The following is a 14,821-nucleotide window of genomic DNA, read 5'->3' as shown; positions in this document are numbered from 1 at the left end:
TGAGCTTGACACCCTGGGCACGGACCGGGTCACAGCCACTCGGAAGACTACAACCCCCATCTGATCCGGCTCCGGATATTCCCCTAAAGAATATGGCCCAGGGGGCGCGTCATCTACTTTACATCTGCACAAGTTTGGAACCAAAATTATTTTTTGTTAGGAAGTTATAAGGGTTAAATATTGACCAGCGATTTCTCATTTTTCCAACAAAATTTACAAAACCATTTTTTTTTAGGGACCACATCACATTTGAAGTGACTTTGAGGGGTCTACATGACAGAATATACCCAAAAGTAACACCATTCTAAAAACTGCACCCCTCAAGGTGCTCAAAACCACATTCAAGAAGTTTATTAATCCTTCACGTGCTTCACAGAAACTGAAGCAACTTGTAAGGAAAAAGTGAACATTTAACTTTTTTTCACACAAATTTTACTTCAGGCCCCACATTTGTTGTGCAATTTCTCCTGAGTAAGCCAATACCCCATATGTGGGGGAAAAACACTGTTTGGCCACACGGCAGGGTTTGGAAGGGAAAGAGCGCCATTTGACTTTTTGATTGTAAAATTTGCTTGAATAATTAGCGGACGCCATGTTGTGTTTGGAGAGCCCCTGATGTGCCTAAACAGTTGAACCCCCCCCCCCCCAAGTGACACCATTTTGGAAACTAGACCCCTCACCTCAGGGAACTTCTCTAGATGTGCGGTGAGCACCTTGAACCCCCAGGTGCTTCATAGAAGTTTATAACATTGAGCTGTAAAAATAAAATTTTCACATTTTTCAAACAAAAATGTTTTTCACCCCCCAATTTTGCATTTTCATAAGGGTAGCAGGAGAAATTGCACCATAAAATTTGTTGTGTAATTTCTCCTGAGTAAGCCGATACTCCATATGTGGGGGTAAACCACTGTTTGGGCGCACGGCAGGGTTCAGAAGTGAAGGAGCGCCATTTGACTTTTTGAATGTAAAATTTGCTAGCGGATGTCATGTTGTGTTTGGGGAGCCCCTGATATGCCTAACAGTGGAAGCCCCCCACAAGTGACGCCATTTTGGAAACTACACCCTTAAATGATTTTATCAAGGGGTATAGTGAACATTTTGAAATCAGAGGTACGACACAGAATTTGATAACATTAGGTCATCATATTGAATAAGTTGTCACTAGTCTTGAGTGCAAGTGCTCGCTACCTGAGTTTGCATCGGGTGATCGGGTATGCACCCAGTATCGTTGGTGCTTGAGTTACATGCTCGAGCACCCGCCCCACATGTTTCACGGTTATTAGACACCCAAAAAAACATACGAGGATCGCTCGTGTATGGCAGGCAATCCCCGCATCTTTTTTTTGGCTGTGTAACAACTGGGAAACATGCGGGGCGAGGACTCGAGCATCTCACTTCAGCACCTGATGCAAACTCAAGTAGCGAGCACTTGCGCTCAACACTAGTCGCCATATCGTCATTATTATTTTTTCTTTAATTTTGAAAAAATCCCAACCCTAGCCCTAATCCTAACCGTAACCCTAACACTGGGCTAACCCTAACCATGGGCTAACCCTAACCATGGGCTAACCCTAACCATGGGCTAACCCTAACCCTGGGCTAACACTAACCCTAACCCTGGGCTAACCTTAACCCTAACCCTACACTAACCCTAACCCTGGGCTAATCCTAACCCTGGGCTAATCCTAATCCTGGGCTAATCCTAATCCTGGGATAACCCTAACCCTGGGCTAACCTTAACCCTAACCTTGGGCTAAGCCTAACCCTGGGCTAATCCTAACCCTGGACTAACCTTAACCCTAACCCTGGGCTAACCCTAACCCTGGGCTAATCCTAACCCTGGGCTAACCCGAACCCTAACCCTGGGCTAACCCGAACTCTAACCTTGGGCTAACCCTAACCCTGGGATAGCCCTAACCCTGGGCTAACCCTAACACTAACCCTGGGCTAACCCTAACCCTAACCCTGGGCTAACCCTAATCCTAACCCTGGGCTAACCCTAATCCTAACCCTGGGCTAACCCTAATCCTAACCCTGGGCTAACGCTAATCCTAACCTTAACCCTGGAATAACCCTAACCCTAACCCTTGGCTAATCCTAATCCTAACCAAAAATATATTTTTTTTATTTTAGAATTTTTATTTACCTAAGGGGGACAAGAGGGCGTTTGATTTTTTATTTTATTTTGAGCACTGTGATATAGTTTATCACAGTGATCAAAATGAACCAATAAGGAAAATTCCTCGTTGTTGCCGGGCAGATCTCGGTGGGCGCACTGCACATGTGCCCACCATTTTTTTTTTACAGGAAGATGCCGGGACCATAAGGTGGAGATCGGAGGATGGCGGAGGTACCGGAGGGCTCGGGGGGCTTCATTTCTCCCTCCTCTGACATGTATATCATGTCAGAGGAGAGAGAAATGATTGAAAACTGCAGCCACACTTTTTTTTTTGTGATCGCCGTTATTCAGTGAATAACGGTAATCACATGATCAGGGACCGGAAAAACTGACCCTGATCATATTCTCCAGGGTCTCAGCTACTCCAGGTAGCTGAAACCCTAGAGATTTTCCGACTCTGGGGGGCGCTACAGGCTTAATCCTCAGCGTTGTATTTTCATGGCGCTGAGAAATAAGTACCCTTAACTGCCGCCGTGAAAATACGTTACGGAGGTCGTTAAGGGGTTAAAGAAAACTGACTGTCAAAAGTTTTGCACATACTATTTATGGATCACAACATAAAGAATAATTCATTGTTTACAATGCCAGAACTTACTATTTTGTAGCATAATCTCTTGCTTTAATTACTGCACCACACCGAAGGGGCATTGAAGCCACTAGGGTATTCAAGACATCTTGAGGGATCTTGCTCCATTCCATTTGCAAATTTGCAAACAATTCATCTTTATTATCTTTATTGCTATGGGTACAGTCCACAACTCATCACCCTAACTCATCCCAAAGGTGCTCTATAGGGTTTAAATCAGGTGATTGGCTTGGCCATTGCAACAGGCGAACATTTTTCTTTGCTAACCAATTTTTTACTAAATTGGATGTGTGCTTAGGATCTTGCTGGAATTTCCATCCCCTGCCTACTTTAGTTTTACCACGTGGCAGCATTACATTCTCCAGTATATTCTTGTACATGGTAGCATTCATTTTTCCATCAATTCTATGCAGAGGGCCAATGGCAGATGCAGAAAAGCAGCCCCAAAACATGGCATTGCCACCACCATGTTTCACTTTAGGTGTTTGATACCTTACATCAATTTTCCAGTTGGGCAGTATATATAGTGCTTGCCATCGCTATAAAATAGATTGAACGTGGATTCATCCGACCACAACACCTTAGACCAATCTGTCTCTTTCCATTGGCTGTGTTCTTTGGCAGACTCAAGTCGGACCTTCCGGTTCTTTGCTGAGAAGAAAGGCTTCTTGACTGACACTTGTGCATTCAACCCTACTGCTCTTAGCCGTCGCACCAGAGTTTGGTCACTCACTTTGACCCCATATTTTTCGTTCATTTCGTGTGAAATCTGTACTTCACTTTTATGGTCATCAGATACTGACTTTTTCTTAATAATATGATCAACTCTGGAGGAAGTTTTCTGAGGTCGTCCACTTCTAGGTTTGTCAGCTGTTTCATAACCTTCTTTTTCTTTCTTTAATATACGTGACACTTGACTCTGAGAACAGTGGAATTCCATAGCTACCTCTTTTTGGCTTTTGCCTGACTTTACTCTCAGAATAATAAGCTACCTGATATCTGGTGATAAATTTGGCTTTGTCTTTGCAATGTTTTAACCTAAAAACACACACACAAAAAAAAACATTTAGGCAAAATTCGACTATTCATGACAAAATATGCAAAACATTTGGGCCAGCAAATGTTGAAAACTAACAGATAAAAAAATAAAACAATGTCAAGTGCAATTTTTGTCCTATAGCTGACAACCATTTGCTTCCGGTTTACTAAAATCACCAGGAAAATGGCATTACAATAACCAGACAGAAGTAATCACACTTTTTAAAAAAATGCAAAACTTTTGGTCGCCACTGTACATCAAAAACCACTGCAAATATTACTTAGCACCTTTACCCCCGAAGGCCATTTACACGTTAATGACCAGGCCAATTTCTACAATTCTGACCGGTGTCACTTTATGAGGTAATAACTCTGGAATGCTTCAATGGATCCCATTGATTCTGAGAATGTTTTTTTGTGACATATTGTACTTCATGATAGTGGTAAAATTTATTTGATATGATTGGTGTTTATTTGTGAAAAAAATCGTAGATTTGGCAAAAATTTCACAATTTTCAGACTTTGAATTTTTTTAGGAACCACATCACATTTGAAGTTACTTTGAGGCATCTATATGACAGAAAATACCCAAAAGTGACACCATTCTAAAAACAACACTCCTCAAGGTGCTCAAAAATACATTCAAGAAGTTTATTAACCCTTCAGGTGCTTCACAGCAATTAATGGAATGTGAAAAAAAAAATGAACATTTAAAGAGAATCTGTCACCCCCTGGGCAATATCAGACCTCTACTATGGGCATACAGGGTATAGAAAAGTATATCTATACATACCTGTATGGCCCATAGTAGAGGTTTGATTGCAGAGAAATCTGTTTTTATAAACTCCGTTTTGCACAGGCTTGGCGTCCCCTGACGCCAAGAAATCCCTGCCTAACTGTTTATTATTCCCCGAAATCCCCGCCTATATGCTTAGTTACCATATTCCCCCCTCCCCTGCACGTCACAGGGTCCTGTGACGTGCACTGTTCTCCCTGACTCCCAGGGCATGCGCAAATTGCCGCTCACATAGAGCGTGCTTTGCTTCATCCTGGACCGTCTCTCTGCGCACTGCTCCGCGGGGTTCTGTTGCGCAGGCGCTGGGGAGTCATTGTCACTTCCCGGTGTCTGCGCAATAGAACCCTGCGGCGCAGTGCACAGGCAAAATTTGCTTGAATAATTAGCGGACACCATGTTGCCTTTGGGGAGCCCCTGATATGCCTAAACAGTGGAAATCCCCACAAGTGACACCATTTTGGAAACTAGACCCCTCAGGGAACTTATCTAGATGTGTGGTGAGACCTTTGATCCCCAAAGTGTTTCACAAAAGTTTTTAACATAGTCATGAAAATAAAAAAAATCCCATTTTTTCCACAAAAATGATCTTTTAGCCCCAATTTCTTTTTATTTTCACAAGGGTAACAGGAGACATTAGACCCCAAAAGTTGTGCAATTTCTCCTGAGCACGCAGATACCCCATATGTGGTCAAAAACTACTTTTGAGGCACAGTGCAAAGCTCAGAAGGGAAGGAGTGCCATATTGGGGTTCATATTGGGTTTTTATGATTGACAGCTGTCGCACACTAAAAAAGGCTTTTTTTTCGCAAAGACTAGTTTTTGCATCACCATATTTTGAGAGCTATAATTTTTCCATATTTCAGCTGACAGAGTCATGTAAGGGTTTGTTTTTTGCTGGATAAGTTGACGTTTTTAATGGTACCATTTTCACGCATGTGGCATTTTTTCATCGCTTTCTATTCCGATTTTTGGGAGGCAGAATAAACAAAAGCCAACAATTCAGGAATTGCTTTTTTGTTTTTTATGCCATTAGTGTGTGGTAAAATTGATACGTCAGCTTTATTCTTCGGGTCAGTATGTTTACAGAAATACTACATTTGTATTGTTTTTTTATGTTTTGGCACTTTTATACAATAAAAACTATTTTATAGAAAAAATATTTTTTTTTGCATCGCTTTATTCTGAGAGCTATAACTTTTTTATTTTTCTGCTGATGGAGCCGTATGGCAGCTTGTTTTTTGCAGGACAAGATGACGTTTTTGGCGGTACCATTTTTATTTACATCCGTCTTTTTGATTGTGTTTTATTTCACTTTTTGTTCGGTGGTATGATGATAAAGCACCATTTTTGCTTTGTTTTTTTCCTACGGTGTTCACTGAAGGGGTTAACTAGTGGGACAGTTTCATAGGTCAGGTCGTTCCAGATGCGGCGATACCAAATATGTGTACTTTTATTGTTTTTTTTTCAGAATAATATTTATTTATGGGTACAATATATATATATATATATACTGTATATAGTATAATTTTTTTATTTGACATCGAGTCACTATGGCAATGATCGGGACCCCACGATGACGTCGCAGGGTCTGTGATCCAAGAGCAGAGGAGCTTTTGTCCCTCTGCTCGCTATTGTTGCGATCACAGCATTTAGAGGGTTAAAGTGCCGGGAGCAGTGCGGGCACCGCTCCTGGCACTGAGTGCAGGGAGTCAGCTGACACCCGGCGCCAATCGCGCCTGCACAGCCGCCGGTGCGTAATAATAGGTACCTGGTTTATAAGGCTCAGGGCACAGGGACGTATTATTAGGCACAATGTCACAAAGGGGTTAACTCTAGATACAGCCCATTTTATTTTGCCTTATGTAGAATAATATATATTTTATATAGGATGTCATATATGTGTGTTTAAGCTAATTTCTGAAATGAACTTTATATTTAATAATTCTGTCTTCAGTATCCAAATGACCATAAATTACTTTGGTGTCTCTTCCTTCTGAAAGTTAACAGACAAATAAATTAAAATGAAATGTGCACTGAGAACTGTTTTGGAAGATTGTGGTGGTTAATGGAGTTGTAAGGCTAGAGACCCCGGTTGACAGAGTATTGGATGCTACAGAGAGCAGAGTGGGTGTGCGGACAAAAGAAGTGATTGTAAGGGATAAAAAGCCCTAGGCTCTAAGCTTTAAGTAAAGCATTTTGCGGCAGATAATGTTGGGAAAATAAAAGCCTATTGTTGAACAAAAATATTCTGGCATCATTTATTCAATACTGTCAGATCTCATTTTACAGACAAATTCATAGAATTGACTATGAAATATTCAAGACAAAGAAAAAAAAAATCTGAAATGTAGATAGAGGGAACATTCTATGAGAAAAAAAATATTTACAATCACCAAATCCTCCTTAGGACGATGACTCTGTTCTGATGTGATAACTCTACTAAATTCCCTGTATTGCTCCATGGCTGTCAGCCTGCAGTATCTTCCCTGAATATGAGGTGGGTGTCATGTTTCTAAAACTACAATTCAAAAGTTTGGAATCACTCAGAATGAGGCCACGTCCACACGTTCAGTATTCGGTCAGTATTTTACATCAGTATTTGTAAGCCAAAACCAGGAGTGGGTGAAAAAAGCAGATGTAAAATACTGATCAAATACTGAACATGTGAACGTGGCCTTATTTTTCAAAAAGTTTTCAAATCATAGAAATAGAGGAAATCCCCTTTTTCTGTCATCAAAGAATCTTTTCTTTGGCATGATGTACAAATGTACGAGCAGCAAAATATCTCCTGACTATTTCCACCCCAGTGCTTAACACGTCATTAGATAGTCATCCAGCGTGTTTTCATGTGTTCTTCTCTGTCATTCATCTATCCATAACACTTCTCTTTGCAATCTTTCATTTTATAAGTCAGTCTAAAATGTGGCTTTTTCTTTCAAATTTCGGCTAGGGGGTCAGCTTCTCAGTGTGCCGTCTTCATTGTTAAAGGGGAGACTAGTGTTTTATATATAGCGATCATGGTCCCAGTGTATTACTATACTGAGATACTGATGTAAATCACTTGCAGTGATCACACAGTACATAAATAATAAAAACGATGTCATAGGAACGGGAGGTTGAACAGAGTTAGGTCAAGGATAATAAATACAGTAATTTCACAGCTAATGACTAAGGATCACAATGATTTCTCAGAATAGCCGTGGTAAACAGCATGGACACCGTGAAATCACCTTCCAGAGGTAGCGAGCAGAGTCATGTTAAAGTACATAGATAATGAAAGCAGTAAAATCATAGAAAAGCACAGTGTGCACACAACGTCAAGGATCATGAGTGCAGTAATTTCACAGTACAGAAATGAGAAACACCAAGTAGAATGCACACAGTGATGTCACACCACAGAGATAATGGCCATAAACTTTAGTACAAGAAGTAATGTTGCAACATTTACTAAACACTTTCTAGAAAAAGGTAGATTGAATTGGCAGCAATGCCCCTTCAAGGCAATAATACCAATCTGTTACCCCAAGTAGCTGTATATCCAGTAGTTGTCATAAATGTTCACAGTTCCAGTCTATCTTAAAGGGATTGTCTGCTACGTTTGTATTGATGGCCAATTCTTAGGATAGGTCATTAATACCACAAAACCAAACTGATGAGCGTGCAGCACCTGGCACCCCTGCCAGTCAGCTGGTGCCGCTACCGACAGCGGGCAGACCTGCTCAGTTGCAGAGTGGGAAAGCACAGCTCCACTTACTGCATAGTGTCCGCTGTGATGTACTGCAGATTCACTCGCATTCAAATAGGTCACATGTGCAGTACCAGGCCAAGCGTATTATACAATTGACGGATCGGTGCGGTTCTGGTCTACAAATAAGCACATTCAGCCACCACTATCAACCAGAAAGAGCTGATCGGTGGTGGTGTGGGGTGCCGTACCCCTACTGATCTGGCGTTGATGATCTATCCTAAGGATAGGCCATTAATATAAAAGCACTGGAGAACCCCCTCGATCATCAGTCCAGAGTTATACTATTGACCTCAGTCTGTTGGCAAGAACACCCTGGCTCCATTATGATGATGCCACCTGGCAGTGTCTGTTAGCGCACACAGCTAGAATTGCAATCAAATGAACTAAAAAAGTGTTTTGGAATAAATTACAGATTGTTATAGCAACAAGGTTTTTCAAATGTCCTTTTATATTGTTAGGATGTTAGAAGGGTTAGCATTGAGCAGCAATTTTTCATTATTTTCAAAGAACTGTATCAACGTACAAATTCAATCCTTTTTATGAACCTAACATCTGTACTGCAGTGTATCAGACCTGTCGGTGTCAGGGTCTGTGCACACATTGCAGTTTTGTCGTGGTTTTTTTTGTGCAGATTTGTCACAAAACCTGAAGGATTTCCTAGTGCCAGCAAAGTGAATGAGAAGTTTTATGCACACGTTGCTTATTCTTTCCCTTGCATGTCAATTCTTTCAGCGTTTTTGCTGCAGATTTCACGCATACTAATGAGTGGGGAAAAATCTGCAACAAAAGCGCATGTAAAAACGCATCAAAAACGTGCCTATTTTACTACCAAGAGATGTAGAAATGGTGCAGAAATTTCTGCTGCAAAAACTTAACGTGTACACATACCCATAGGCTATGTTCACATGTCCAGTAATAATCCGTTAGAATGGATCCAGCACAATCTGTTGGCAAAAAATTTGTGCAGACAACTTTTTTATCCTTTTAAAAAAATATTGATTTAAACTGGATCTGTTTTTTTTTAACACTGAAGTCTAGGGAAAATGGATCCATTAAATAGCCATGTGTTATCTTTCATTTGAAATTGATCCAGTAAGCAAAAAATGGATCCTTTTCAAATTAAAGAAAAATGGGTGGCTAATTATTGGATCCCTTGTCCAAAGACTTCAATGATAAAAAATAAATCCAGCCGAAATCTGTTTTTTAAAAACAGACAAAAAACGTTATGTCTGCACAACATTTTTGCCAACAGATTGCTGCTGGATCCGTTCTAAGGGCTCATACCCATATGTGTGAAAAAAAATGTTCAGTTTTCTGGACCGAAAAAATGGCCGAGTGTCATGCGAGTGCTATGCGATTTTCACGCACCCTCTCTTTAAAAGCCGGCAATTCATCAGCCGCGTACAGTTACAACACAGTGGTACCCGACAATTTAGAATAGAAACAATAGATCTACACACATAGAATAGATAGATAGAAAGATGTCAGTCACATATATAATTAGTACAGTGACTGTGTTGGTTACTGTACTTGTCATTTTTTGTTAAATGAAAAATTTTATTTAAAAAAAAAATTGGCGTGGGGTCCCCCGTAATTTTATACTCTAGTAGATGGAAAGCGGACAGCTGTGGCAGATGTTTGAAGCCTGGGAAGGGGGTAATACCCACGGAGCTTCCCAGGCTACTAATATCAGCCCCCAGCAGAATACTTAGCCTTTACTGGCTATTAAAATGGGGGACCCCCCCCCAAAAAAATGACGATGGGTCCCCCTATTTTAACAGCTAGCAAAGGTTATGCAGACAGCTGGCGACTGATATTAATAGCCTAGGAAGGGGCCATGAATATTGGCCCCCACCGAAGCTAGAAACAGGAGCCCTCAGCCGCCCTAGAAATGACACATCCATAAGATGTGCTAATTCTAGCCTCGCTCTGCCCACTGCCCTTTGGTGGTGGCAAGTGGGGTTATAGGGTTGGGGTTCATGTCAGCTTATAAAGTCAGCCAATATCAAGCTCAGGTTAGTAAGGGAGAGGCTTCTATAAGACGCCCCCATTACTGACCCCATAGTCAAAGTCAAATGTAAATTAAATACACCCACACCATGTATAAAATATTTTATTTGAAATAAACACAGACACCTTTAATCTTCTAAATTAAACTCTACTTACCATCTCTCCCAAACCATCTAAATCCATTGTCACCTGTAATAAAAGTAAAATAATAAACCAACCTCATCCTCACCTTTCTGACGTGAAGAACATATTCCATGCGTCCCTTGACGGCTCCAGCTCTGCTACATCTAGATGGCAGGCTGGATCGTAGCTGGACACGACCATCCAGCCTGCCATCCTGAGGAGACACTGAGGAGTGCGTGCTTGTGCTCCTCAGTGTCTCACTGTGACGGCATCAAGATGAGCTGAGTTCATGTCAAATGAACACAGTTCACCTCAGTGACATCACCGCGAGTGTGGGAGAATTCTCACCGCGCATGCGCTAACGTCATATGCCGGCACCGCGAGAGTTCGAATTTTCCCACGTTCGCGGTGATGTCAATGACGTGAACTGAGTTCATGTGACATGAACTCAGATCATCTTGATGCCGTCACAGCGAGACACTGAGGAGCGCAAGCATGCAATCCTCAGTGTCTTTGCAGGATGGCAGGCTGGATGGTCACATCAAGTTACTATCCAGCCTGCCATCTAGATGTAGCAGAGCTGGAGCCGTCGCAGGAACGTACCATCCAATGTGGAGCCAGGTTCTCAAAGAGAAATGATCTACTCTATCAATCAAGGAACAAAGGGGACAATGAGACTGCAAGATTCATTTCTACTTTTCATTCAAGAAATAACGAAATGTGGAAGGGCCTGAAGAAATACTGGAACATCTTAACACTTGACCCTTCTCTTTCCACATATGTATTGAATAATCCCTCAATTACTTACCGTAGCTCTCATAATTTGAAGGACATACTTGTGAAAAATTATGTTGAAAGATCGAACCAAAACACTATCTTCAATAAAATAAACCTGCATGGGGGTACAAACTTTGTGGCTCCTGTATCGCATGCCTTAACATAATTAAGACTGATGGCTTCACGGATTCATCAAACTGACGGCAATATAAAATTACAATGAAATTTCATGTCAAACAGTTGGGGTCATATACTTGGCTGGTTGCCCCTGCAACAAATTCTATATAGGCCTCACCCAATGAGAATTCCGTCAACGTGTGAGGGAACATGCACTCGATATTCAAGCAGCAAGGGACAACATCAATATGGATGAATTAAAAACTTTGCCACAACACTTATATCATATATCATAATTGCGATAACTCCCAACTAAAGGTAAGAGGGATAGACAGGCTTTACATCAGTGCAAGAGGGGGAGATTGGAAAAAGGTCTTGGCACAAAAGGAGATCAAGTGGATTACCAATCTGAACACTATGTGTCCCTGCGGCCTCAATAAGACCATAAGTTTTTCCCCTTCTTATGATACAGCCTTCTGTTTTATCTTTTTCTTTTTAGTTATTTCACCGACGAGTTGTACTTACCTGTTTGGAGCCAATATAAGAAGCTTTCCCAAGATTTCATCTCACATCTTGTGATCAAGGATCTGATACCTGGGTGAAACCAGAGATGTTTCATTGTACACATCTTTACTATGCATGAATGGACCTCATATATGTGTATATTACCTTGCAATCATGTAGTCCGTCTATATAATAGATATATTTTTTCTATAAATTATTCCTTTATTTCTTTTTCTATATACTATGGCATATATAAATTACTTAGCCTAGTGAGGATTTGACAATTTTGTATGATATATTGCATGTATTTATTATCTATATATTTATATTTATTGACCCACTTATATTTAAATTTATACTTTATCTATGTAATTTTTATTTTATCATATGGATCCCATCCTCTTCCCTAACCATCCCTCGCCAGGCCTGCCCTTTGCACTCCAGGGTGGAGTGCATCTCATCTGATGCGTTCCACTCTGGAACGCAGGCCGCTGCCGCTTCCGCTCCTCTTGATGCGCTCCTATGGAGATGTGTCACGCGGACCAGAAGTGACACAGCACTCGTCATGCATGACGCTACATCCCTGGACCTCTCAATCAAGCACACCCATCACCACATAACTCTATTGGCCCCTTCTCTATTTAAATAGCCACAGGGCCCCAGCTATGCCATCCCTCGTTAAAGACCCTCTGGTGGCGAAACGCACATGTCACAGGTGTATCAGAGGTGACAGACAGTCACCCTGCAGTTGGTTGCAGGAGATCTCTACGTTTGGCATTACAGACATCTTCCTAGATGAGAGGCTGTCTCCAGGACCTAGCAGCTACCTCCCTATGGTAATTAGCTCCCTGGCCTGGGTGTATTTATGCCTGGTGTGTCTGAGAGGGACGTGCTGAACAATGGAAGACAAAGAGGGACGTGCCGGCATTTCTACTTGTGAAGGCTTAGCAAGAGCAGTACTTCGTCCTCTCTGGAGCTTGAGGCCGAGTTCGCATTTGTCTGGAGTCTTCTAAAGCTAAACATTCTCCCCCTGTTTATCTACCCTTGTTGTCTATAAAGTTTAGTGGAGATCGACTAGTGCTCATCTCCTGCCATCCCTAGCCTTAGCCATATGCCAGGGAAAGACAGGGCGAGGAACTCATGCGGCGATTGCTGAAGAGGCAATATAGGGATGGTAGTTGAGACAGGGTGACACTGGACCAGACTAGGAGGATTCCACTTCCCCCATTCCCTAGTGTCTTAGCTCCCTTTCCCTCTTCCCTCTGTGTTGCACTAAGTCTTTCCTACACCTGGCGTGACAGCGGCGTTGGGACCAGGCTGCGTGGACACCACTTTTCCTGATTGTGGCAGCATGTTACTTAGCCTTACTTGTCCATCATTTTGGTATTATGCACTGCCACTTTAGCAGTGCATTGTCAATTTAGCTAGTACACTACCTACGTCATCTTCTGTTACCATCTACCTTTTGCTTCTACTCTTTTGTACTATGCACTGTCACTTTAACAGTACATTGTCACTTTATCTAATACATTGCTTGTCTTAGTTTTTATTAAACCCGCACTGTTACTTTACCAGTGCATTCTCTACATCAGTCTATCGACCCCTACTGGTGATTCTATTACCCATATACATAACACTGTGGACTATATACATGGTACTTATTTACTGAGGCACTGCCATTTTTATAACCTTGTATTTATTTATTTACCACACTGTATACAGTGGGTACGGGAAGTATTCAGACCCCTTTAAATTTTTCACTCTTTGTTTTATTGCAGCCATTTGGTAAATTCTAAAAAGTTCATTTTTTCTCATTAATCTACACTCTGCGCCCCATCTTGACTGAAAAAAAACAGAAATGTAGAAATTTTTGCAAATTTATTAAAAAAGAAAAACTGAAATATCACATGGTCATAAGTATTCAGACCCTTTGCTCAGTATTGAGTAGAAGTACCCTTTTGAGCTAGCACAGCCATGAGTCTTCTTGGGAATGATGCAAGTTTTTCACACCTGAATTTGGGGATCCTCTGCCATTTTTCCTTGCAGATCCTCTCCTGTTCCGTCAGGTTGGATGGTGAACGTTGGTGGACAGCCATTTTCAGGTCTCTCCAGAGATGCTCAATTGGGTTTAGGTCAGGGCTCTGGCTGGGCCAGTCAAGAATGGTCACAGAGTTGTTCTGAAGCCACTCCTTTGTTATTTTAGCTGTGTGCTTAGGGTCATTGTCTTGTTGGAAGGTGAACCTTCAGAGCACTCTGGAAGAGGTTTTCATTCAGGATATTTCTGCACTTGGCCGCATTCATGTTTCCTTCAATTGCAACCAGTCGCCCTGTCCCAGTAGCTGAAAAATACTCCCATAGCATGATGCTGCCACCACCATGTTTCACTGTTGGGATTGTATTGGGCATGTGATGAGCAGTGCCTGGTTTTCTCCACACATACCGCTTACAATTATCACCAAAAAGTTCTATCTTCGTCTCATCAGACCAGAGAATCTCATTTCTCATAGTCTGGGAGTCCTTCATGTGTTTTTGAGCAAACTCTATGCGGGCTTTCATATGTCTTGCACTGAGGAGAGGCTTCCATCGGGCCACTCTGCCATAAAGGCCAGACTGGTGGAGGGCTGCAGTTATAGTTGACTTTGTGGAACTTTCTTCCATCTCCTTACTGCATCTCTGGAGCTCAGGCACAGTGATCTTGGGGTTCTTCTTTACCTCTCTCACCAAGGCTCTTCTCCCACGATTGCTCAGTTTGGCTGGACGGCCAGGTCTAGGAAGACTTCTGGTGGTCCCAAACTTCTTCCATTTAAGGATTATGGAAGCCACTGTGCTCTTTGCAACCTTGAGTAATGCAGAAATTCTTTTGTAACCTTGGCCAGATCTGTGCCTTGCCACAATTCTGTCTCTGAGCTCCTTGGGCAGTTCCTTTGAGCTCATGATTCTCAT

The sequence above is a fragment of the Phyllobates terribilis genome, unplaced genomic scaffold (assembly GCF_046119375.1).
Source record: "Phyllobates terribilis strain yellow unplaced genomic scaffold, ASM4611937v1 Scaffold_1__5_contigs__length_1240528914, whole genome shotgun sequence".
Classification (NCBI taxonomy): domain Eukaryota; kingdom Metazoa; phylum Chordata; class Amphibia; order Anura; family Dendrobatidae; genus Phyllobates; species Phyllobates terribilis.
This window is presented reverse-complemented; position numbering follows the sequence as displayed.